Source organism: Canis lupus, chromosome 19, assembly GCF_048164855.1.
Source record: "Canis lupus baileyi chromosome 19, mCanLup2.hap1, whole genome shotgun sequence".
Lineage (NCBI taxonomy): Eukaryota > Metazoa > Chordata > Mammalia > Carnivora > Canidae > Canis > Canis lupus.
This window is the reverse complement of record NC_132856.1, coordinates 39,725,897-39,735,617: the sequence shown is the minus strand read 5'-3', so window position 1 is coordinate 39,735,617 and position 9,721 is coordinate 39,725,897. Positions and strand designations below refer to the sequence as shown.

The 9,721-nt window shown below is 43.3% G+C and overlaps 1 protein-coding gene and 1 long non-coding RNA gene across 7 annotated transcripts in view; one reads left to right on the top strand and one right to left on the bottom strand.

Annotated features, from left to right (window-relative positions):
• Positions 1-1,584: 1,584 nt before the first annotated feature.
• On the bottom strand, positions 1,585-9,286 carry LOC140610239 (uncharacterized). Of its 2 annotated transcripts, XR_012011976.1 has the most exons (5): positions 8,604-9,286; positions 7,288-8,438; positions 6,217-6,410; positions 5,644-5,707; positions 1,585-1,692 (listed from the first exon to the last, which is right to left on the bottom strand). It is a non-coding gene; the product is annotated as an uncharacterized lncRNA (long non-coding RNA). The 2 variants fall into 2 exon arrangements; XR_012011975.1 differs by lacking the exon at positions 7,288-8,438 and having other exon boundaries at positions 8,604-9,238.
• The window catches only part of RAD54L2 (RAD54 like 2), a 127,148-nt gene continuing 124,860 nt past the window's right edge, over positions 7,434-9,721 (top strand). For 2 of the 5 annotated variants that reach the window (XM_072786044.1, XM_072786042.1), the window contains exon 1: positions 9,354-9,459. The gene's annotated coding sequence lies outside the window, so the exon portion shown is untranslated. Of the gene's footprint in view, positions 7,520-9,246; positions 9,460-9,721 lie in introns of those variants that run through there. The other 3 variants (XM_072786048.1, XM_072786043.1, XM_072786047.1) reach the window with 3 other exon arrangements.

Sequence of the window (9,721 nt, the reverse complement as noted above, 5' to 3'; positions counted from 1 at the left end):
TGGGCACCCAACAATTAAAAACACATATGGGAGCAGAGTAAGGCCTTGAAAGGGGTGTGGAGGAGCCAAAGGGGAGATTAGATTCTTAGAGTGTCCAAACCAAATATTTCCTCCTTTGAACCCCCACTGATAGTTTGTTCTCACAGGAGTTAAGACTGTATCATAATTATGTTTGTGTGCCTGTATTCCCAGGAGCCTCAGGGGCTGTGTGCTTTTCATATTTGTATAACAAATCCCCAGGGTCTTTTGAATGCAACTAAATCCCCTTATGGCAAAGAGGGACCATGGACACCCCTAATATTCTGTCCAATACATGTTCATGGAACCCAATCCTGTACTAGACTTTGGAGCTACTGAGATGGGCCAATCTAGTTCTATCTGAAAGAGTCAAATACAATTTCCAATAAGAACGAAATAGATGCCTGAGATAATTGCAAAAATGTAGCTGAGTCTGGGAATCCCAGCCAATCTCTTGTAGAGGTGAATACGAGCCTATAATCTTCCCTAGAAGAAGATAGTGGGATTGACTTAACAGTAAAGATGTTAGCCTAATTTTCTTCTGAACTAAATAAACCTGCGCATACATTTAGCGCCTTCAAAGAATGTTTTTAGGCATTTTCTCAATTCTTTCTCACCATTGCAAGCATGCTATTCCCACTTTACAGATGAAGAACCCATCTCAGGGAGGTTAAATGATTTGCCCAAGGTCATAGAACATGTGGGAGGAGCTGGTCCCTCCCCCAAACCCCATCCTTGAGGAAGACACCCCTCTTTCCCACTGCGTGGAGGGAGTTACAGCTCCTTCCAGATAATCTCAAGTTCTCTCCAAACCTTGAAGCCTGTAAATGGTGACCATTCTTCCTCCTCTGCTCAGAAAAAAGAACTATTGAACACCTATGGTGTAGAAGGCATCGTTTCTTTTCCCTTGTAAATAATAAACCTGCTCTCAGAAAAATACCTAGTGTTAAGTCATTTACCCCTGAAGTAAATAAATTCTCCTACTTTCTCACTGTGTAACATACATAAAAATATAAATATTTAAAAAAAATTTTAAACTAGGTTCAAATCCTGACTCCACCAGTTGCCGGCTCTACCAGTTGCTGGCTCAACTTCTGAGCTTTAGTTTCTTTTTTAAAAAATTGAGGTAAAATTCACATAACATAAAGTTAACCACTTTGAGTGAACAGTTCAGTAGCATTTAGTACATTCACAATGTTATACAATCACCGTTTCTACTTCCAAAATATTTTCACCACCCCAAAATAAAACTCTACCCATGAAGCAGTTACTCTCCATTCCACTCACTGTCTCCTCTGCTGGCTCCTACCCCTCAGCCCTGGCAACTACCAATCTGCTTTCTGTGTCTATGGAGTTACCTATTCTGGATATTTCATGTAAATGAAATCATACGATATGTAGGCTTTTGTGTCTAGATCGGTTTATTCAGCATATTTTCAATATGGTACTATGTGTAGCATATCACAGTACCTCTTTCCTTCCATGGCTACATTCCATTCCATTGTATGAATATACTGCTTTTGTTTATCCATTTGTTTGCTGATAAACACTTGGATTGTTTCCACCTTTTGGATATTGTGAATAATGTTGCAACGGACATAGGCATACAAGTATCTGTTTGAGTCTTCCTTCTCAATTCTTTTTTTTTTCTCCTCAATTCTTTGAGATATGTACCTAGGAGTAAAATTGTTAGGTTAATAGTAATAATTCTATGCCTAACTTTTTTTTTTTTTAAGATTTTTGTTTATTTATTCAGAGAGACAGAGAGAGGGGGGCAGAGACACAGGCAGAGGGAGAAGCACGCCCCCTACAGGAAGCCCGACGTGGGACTCGATCCCAGGTCTCCAGGATCACACCCCAGGCTGCAGGCGGCGCTAAACCGCCGCGCCACCGGGGCTGCCCTATGCTTAACTTTTTTAAAAAAATATTTGAGAGAGAGTGAGAGAAAGAGCAGGGAGAGGGGGAGGGGCAGAAGGCAAGGAAGAAACAGACTCCCCGCTGAGCAGGGAGCCTGACCAGAAGCCCAGAGTTGGTACTCTGGGATCATGGCCTGAGCTAAAGGCAGATGCTGGACCAACTGAGCCATGTAGGCACCTCTATGCTTAACTTTTTGAGGAACTGCCAAACAGTTTTCCACAGTGATTGCACCATTTTACATTCCTATCAGCGACAATATGTATTTCAATTTCTCTACATCCTCACTAACACTTGTTATTTCCTGGGTTTTCTTTTCTTCTTCTTCTTCTTCTTCTTCTTCTTCTTCTTCTTCTTCTTCTTCTTCTTTTTTTTTTTTTTTTTTGCATTATTGTATAAAAGGCATCCTAATGGGTATGAAGTGGTATCTCATTGTGGTTTTTCTTTGCATTTCCCTAATGATCAGTGATTTTAAGCATCTTTTCACATACCTACTATTTGCATATCTTTTTTAGAGAAATAAATGTCTGCTTAAGTCCTTCACTCATTTTTGAATCTGGTTACTTGTCTTTTGTTATTGAATTGTAGGAGTTCTTTATATATTGTGGATATCAATCCTTTATCAGATATATGATTTGAAATCTTTCTTCCATCCCATGGTTTGCATTTTCCACTCTGTTGATAGTGTCTTTTGATGCATACTGGTATTTAATTTTCATGAAGTCAAATTTGACTATTCTTTTGTTGCCTGTGCCTTTGTTGTCATGTCCAAGAAATCATTGCCAAATTCAATGTCATAAAGCTATTGCCCAATGTTTTATTCTAAGAGTTTTATAGATTTAGGTTTTACATTTAGGTATTTGATCTATTTTGAGTTAATTTTTGTGTATGGTGTAAGGTCCAATTTCCTTCTTTTGCATGTGACTATCACCATTTGTTGAAAAGATTCTCCTCCCCCCCCCCCCCCACTTAATGGTCTTGGCATCCTTGTAGAAAATCATTTGACCATATTTGTGAGGGTTTATTTCTGGGTTCTCTGCTATTCCATTGGCCTATATGCCTGTCTTTATGCCAGTACCACACTCTTTTGATTACTGTAACTTTGTAGTAAGTTTTCAAATCAGATAATCTTCAGCTTTGTTCTTTTTACAAGATTGTTTTGTTTTGGCCCTTTGGGATCCCTTGAGACTCCACATGAATTTCAGGATGGATTTTTCTACTTCTGCAGAAAACAAAAACAAAACAAAAACATTGCAATTTGATAGGGATTGCATCAAATTTGTAGATTGCTTTGGGTAGCATTGACATTTTAACAATATTAAGTCTTCTAGTCCATGAACACAGAATGTCTATTTCTTTGTATCTTCTTTAATCTCTTATACCAATATTTTATAGTTTTCAGAGTATAAGTCTTTGGTCTTCAGTTTATTCCAAAGTATTTTATTTCTTTTGATACTAATGTAAGTGGAATTGTTTTCCTAATTTCTTTTTCAGATTATTCATTGTTCACATATAGAATTGCAGCTGATTTTCATATTTTGGTTTTGTATTCCACAACTTTGCTGAATATTTATTAGTCCATTTGTGGGGGTGGAGAATCTTTAGAGTTTTCTACATATAAAATCATGACATCTGTGAACAGATAATTTTACTTCTTTTCCAATGTGGATGCCTTTTATTTCCTTTTCTTGTCTAATTGCTCTGGTTAGGGCCACCAGTACTGTGTTGAATAGAAATGGTGAGAGTGGGGCAGCCTGGGTGGCTCAGCGGTTTAGCGCTGCCTTCAGCCCAGGGTGTGATCCTGGAGACCCGGGATCGAGTCCCATGTCGGGATTCCTGCATGGAGCCTGCTTCTCTCTCTCCCTCTGCCTGTGTCTCTGTCCCTCTCTCTCTCTCATGAATAAATAAAAATCCTTTGAAAAAAAAAAAAAAGAAGTGGTGAGAGTGGACAACCTTGTCTTGTTCCTGATCTTGGAGGGAAAAATTTAAGTTTTTCACTATTGACTATATGATATAAGCTGTGGACTTTTCTTATTAGGCCTTTATTATGTTGAGGTAAGTTCTTTCTATTTCTAGATGTTGAGTATTTATCTTTTTGTTTTTGTTTTAATCATTAAAAGGCCAATTTGGATGCTTTTCATTTTTCTCACCTAATTACTCTGACTAGAACTTCCAGTACAATGTTAAATAGCAGTGGTGAAACAGACATCCTGATCTTGTTCCTGGTCTGGAGAAAGCTTTCAGAGTTTTCAGTACTTCACCTTTGAGTATGGTATTAGCTGTGGATTTGTTATAAATGCCGTTTATCATGTTAATGAAGGTCCTTGCTTTCCTAGTTCTCTTTTTTTAAAAACTTATTTGTCTTTTTTAAAAAGATTTTATTTATTTATTCATGAGAGGTGCAGAGACATAGATAGAGGGAGAAGCAGGCTTCATGCAGGAAGCCTGATGTGGGACTCGGGATCACGCCCTGAGCCAAAGGCAGACGCTAAACCGCTGAGCCATCTAGGCATCCCACTTTCCTAGTTTTCTGAGTGTTTTTATCATGAAGGTGAACCCTGCCTCTGGGAGGATCCATGTGTAGTGAGGGTAGGCAAATCCTCATGACTCTTAAGTCAAGACTCCTTTGCATTTCCCACCCAGCCCACCAAACCTCTGGCTCTGAGGTGATCTAGGAGTGGCCACTAAAGAGCTGTCAGAAGTTATACATCCCAACCTATCAAGCCAAATCCCGAAGTCCAGCTAGGATGATTTATTTTTGTTTTTTTTAAAGAATTATTTATTTTAACAGATATACATGGTCAATTATAGTTCTAGTCAGAGCAATTAGGTGAGAAAAGTGAAAAAGCATCCAAATTGGCCTTTTCATGATTAAAAAGGAGGGGTAAAAGGAGAGGGAGAGAGAGAACTTCAAGCAGACTCCCTGCTGAGCGTGGATTCCCAACATGGGGCTCCATCCCATGACCCCGAGATCATGACCTGAGCCAAAATCGGGGGTTGGATACTCAACTGACTGAGCCATGCATCCTTTTATTTTTATTTTTTGAGGTTTCTATTTTTTTTAAAGATTTTATTTATTTATTAGAGACACACACACAGAGAGAGAGAGAGAGAGAGAGAGAGGCAGAGACACAGGCAGAGGGAGAAGCAGGCTCCATACTGGGAGCCCAACATGGGACTCGATCCTGGGACCTCAGGATCAGGCCCTGGGCTGAAGGCAGCACTAAACTGCTAAGGCACTGGGGCTGCCCTTGAGGTTTCTATTTTCATCTCTGGTGTTCATCACAACAAGTACACTCCTTAATCCCCATCCCTATTTCACCCACTTCCCCTCTGGTACCCATTGGTTGATTCTCTACAGTTAAGAGGTAAGATGACTTTTTTCTTATCTATTTCCCTGATTTTCCCCATGCTGTTCCCCAAGGCCTTATCCTTAAGGGTTCTTTTTGGAAAGTCTTCCATTTCATTACATCCCCACCCAGTGCAGGGGATCTCTTTGCACCCCTTTTACTTTCCCATAGCACATGATTTGGAGAAATGACCTCATTCTGTAGGGTATCAGGATTCAGGTAAGTTCCACCAGGTATGCCAGAAAGTCCAAGGGCTCTTTATTTCCTCCCCTTTCATCTCCAGTGCCTCATAGGCCTGCTTCAAGGATGGGCCCAACACATATTCATGCTTGGTAAGCATATTTATTGAGTTTTTCTGTACCTCTTCTAGGTCTTGGGGATCTTGATAGGATTGACAAAGTTCTTTGTTCCATGGACTTCACAATCTAATTAGGGGAGAGAGATGATAAGCCAATGAAGAAGAATATCAGATAGCATTAAATTCTCTGCAGATAGAGAAAATAGGGTGGTAAAATGGTGCCTGGGCAGCTACTTAGACTGGGTAGGTAGTCATGGAGGGCTTCTCTGAGGAAGCGGATAGAGTTGATGGAACTGAATGGAAATATTCTTTCTTAAAAGCAACTGTTTCCATGACAACTGTGTATGGACTTAACAGATATACATGGTCAATTATCAGGTACAGTAATCTGTGCTGCTTCCCTAGGACAGTTGATCAACAGCATCTTTCACACCCTTTCCAGGGCGAACCCTAAAAGTGATGTCTCAAAACCATGCAATCTGGGAGCAGACTTACAGGCCACTTCTCTCTAGGATAATCATCTGGGACTCTCACTACACACTGTGCTGCCCTGCTCTCTGGTCCCTCTGCCTAGAATTCTTCTTCCCTGAGCCTTTATGTGTGTCTTTCTAGCATTCTTGGCATTCAGGGTCTTACCTCATCAGGGTCTTATCCAATGTCTCCCCTGTCCTGACTGCCTCTCCCATACGGATCTCTGTTGTATGTTCTTTTCAGCAATCATTAGAATTTGATTTTGTAGTGTTTATCTTTCCTGTTTAGAAGAGCTACTTCAGAGCAGAGATATGTTTTCTCTTGTTCAGTGCTGTGCCCCTCAGGGCCTAGATCAGCATCTGAAATACAGTTTCGGGACAGGACAATAAATATCTGCTGAATGAACATCCACATGGAACAGGATTTTATTAGTTCACACTCTACAGAGAAGAGTCCTCCAAGCTCAATTCTTCATTCACTTTAGTGTGTGATTATGAGTGGACTCTGGCCCTAAGTGTTCTGTACTCAAACCCCAACCTCCTTTTTCTCAGGTTTAGTTTTTCTAACTTTGGAGGGATGCTAATTGTATATACTTCACAATGTCAATGTAAGGATTAAGTGAGTTAATACCTATAAAATGCTTATAGTTATGTTTGGCATGTCTTATTACTATTCTCTAGCATCCAGCAGTGCCTGATACTCAATAAATAATTGCTGAACGTGGAATTTTATGGTATAGCAATTTTTGCCAGGCTTTCATTAGACTTTGGTGGATTTTTTTTTAAAAAGCCTCCTAGAAAGAAAAAAAAAAAAAGCCTCCTAGAGATTATAATCTAGTATGAAGGAAGTGGTGTGTAAGCAGATAGTTTAAAAAAACATTCCAAGAATAAGACGGCTGTTGAAGAAAGAAATACAATCATCTGCCATTTTGGAACCTGGTTCAGAGTGATCATGGCATCTGGGATCTTTGGCATCCAGAAGTGGGGATGGGATGGAAGTCTGGCTGGTGGAGGAAGGATTAAGCTGGCTCCTATGGAATGAGGAGCTGGTGAAACAGGGAAAAGGTAGGGGGTGTTTTTTCCAAGTGTGAGTTCACAGTGATGGAGGAGGCCTAGATCTAGCTTCTGATTGATTAGCAAATTGCTGGTGAATTCCCTAATTTTAGCAGGAAGATCCAGATTTTTAAACCTCTCTTGAACATAGGGCCATCAACAAGAAGGTATGCATTTAACTCACTCTAGGGACTCCTCCTAATAGAATCCATTTCCTATAGGTGAATTGGGGATACTATGATCCCTAGAGGTGATCATGAGGGCATAATATTATCCAAGTAGTCAAGGAAGCTCCTGGAAGGAAAGGAAATAGTGATGTCACAGAAGGACAATGGCATCTTGGGAAGAGGGAATAGAAGGGGAGCAAGTGCTGGCCCTTGTTGCTCCAATCTCAGTAACAAAGGAGGAAGATAAGTGTAAGTCTTTGATGGTTGTGTATTTGGTCTTTTAGAGGGGAGATAAACAATATGATTCCTTTTCCAAGCATCTGCCTAGCTTCACTGGCTTCTTTTTTCTCACTTTGGTTATCTTAAGGGTTCTTATCTAAACCTGCTTCAATTCTTGAGACCAAATCTGCTTTATGTGTCACACAAGGAGTCCAAACTAAGAGGCCAATTAGGAAAATTCAAGACCTGGAGCAAGGAGGCATCAGAGTTTTGATCTGACCTCAGGATGCTAAGAAAAGTGAATGAGCTTTTGAGGGATCCTTTGTCTTTTAAGAGCATAGGATGAAGTCCTTTTACTTGAGGGAGCAGAGAGCCTCCAGAGGCTTTGAGAGGGCTGCTTTCTAATCCACGAGCCTGCGTTTCCAGCTGGTTATCAAAATGCCTTTAGACAGAGCCCTTTCCCTATTCCCAGGGGATAATCTAAAAGGAAATGTATAAGTGTGTGACACAGTGACAAAATTTTATTCAGGTGCAAATGACTGATATCAGAGCCTTTCTGGAAAGTCCCTTCAGACAAGGGAGAAGGGTATCAAGGCAAAATGTCCTGAGTCTCAGTAGCCACAGGACTGAGAATGGGACATTTGAGAACATGGAAAAGCAATAATATTTTTTGGAGGACCTCTGCAGATCTAAATTCCCATCAATAGCTTGGAACACACACTTGGATTTTTATAACCTAATTTGTTCCAAAAATAACTATGTCTGATATCCAGAGGTGTGAAGGCCTAGAAGGAAAAGGAAGTGGGAAAGAGAAAAGATTTTTTTATCCTCTTGATTTTATAAAGAAAACAAAACAAACCTTCCAAAAAAAGATCCGTCTTTAGATTTTTTTTTTTAAATCATCTTGCCGATGTTCACTTCCTTGGAGGAGGAGGAGGAGGACCTGAGGCTGAGGAGGAGGAGGTGGTGGAGGAGGAGGAGGAGGAGGAGGAGGAGCAGGGAGGAGGAAAACCTGAGATTGTAGGGAGAGAGCTGACACAGTACACTATTCTCATTAACTAGAGCCCACAAGGCAGCAATTCCCAACTCAAGGGAGGAGAATCTGCATCCTTACCTGTTGTCCCCGTGTCAGTGATTAAAAAAGCCCTTTCTTTTCCCTGCTTTTCTTTTAGGGGGTTCTGAAGATAGCTTCAGTCAATAGGAAAAGAAAGGAGGTGTGTGTGAGTGTGTGTGTGTGTGTGTGTGTGTGTGAACCCAGAGTTACAGGGTGCGCATCAATTTCAAGGGTCCTTGAGGGCTGTGCACAACCTCTGTATGAGATGGTAGTAATAGCAGCAATCATCATTAGCAGCATCACCAATGATCGGGCCCCAATGTTGGGCCCCACATCTCCGTGCCAGGCACTTGCATCATCTCATTCAATCCTAACAAGCCTCCCCTAAGTGAAGAGCGAAGAGGAACCAGGTTCAGTCGAAGCACTTAGTAGCCAGGTAGCTGGCGGGGTGCAGACCCATTCTGTCGATCCCACCCCGGAACCGTTCCCAGGTGGATTCAGGCCTGGTATTTTCGTAGCGCTTTCACTCCTGAAACGGTCATCTGTGGCAGAGATGGCTCTATCCGGGAGGGAAGAATCACGGTTCACCCGGCGCTGGGGGAGAACGGCCTCCGGGCGGCTCTCAGCGGAACTTTACTGTCGGCGGCGCGTGTTCCCGTCCGGGCGGCCGGGCGCGCGGGCCGGGAGGGGGACGCTTTCTGGCGCGGACCGCGAGCGGAGCCTGCGAGCGCCGCCGCCGGAGAAGACCGACGCTCGGCCGGAGCCAGCCCGCGGCGCCCGGGCCTGGCCGGCCGCTTCCCGCCTCCGCCGCCACCCCCGCCTCCGCCGGGCGCCGACGCCGCCGAGGCCGGAGCCGCGGGACGCGCGGCCACTTGGCCCTGCCGGCCCTGCGCGGCCCAGAGCCGCGGCGCGGGAGGTGAGTGCCGGTGCCGGCCCCCGGCCCCCGGCTCGGGCCGCCGGGACCCGCAACAATGGGGACCGAGTGGGGACGCGGCCCGCCCGGCCCATGGCGCTGAGCGGCCTGGGGCAGCAAGCCGGTCCCCGCGGCCCGGGCCTTGGGGAGCTGGGTCCTCACTGGGAAACTCCAGTGGCCGGAGCCTGGTGGGGGGGAGGGGGGCGGTCTTGGCCTCGACCTGGGGCCTCGGTGGCTTCTATTTTGTATCGTGGTAGCCAGGAAA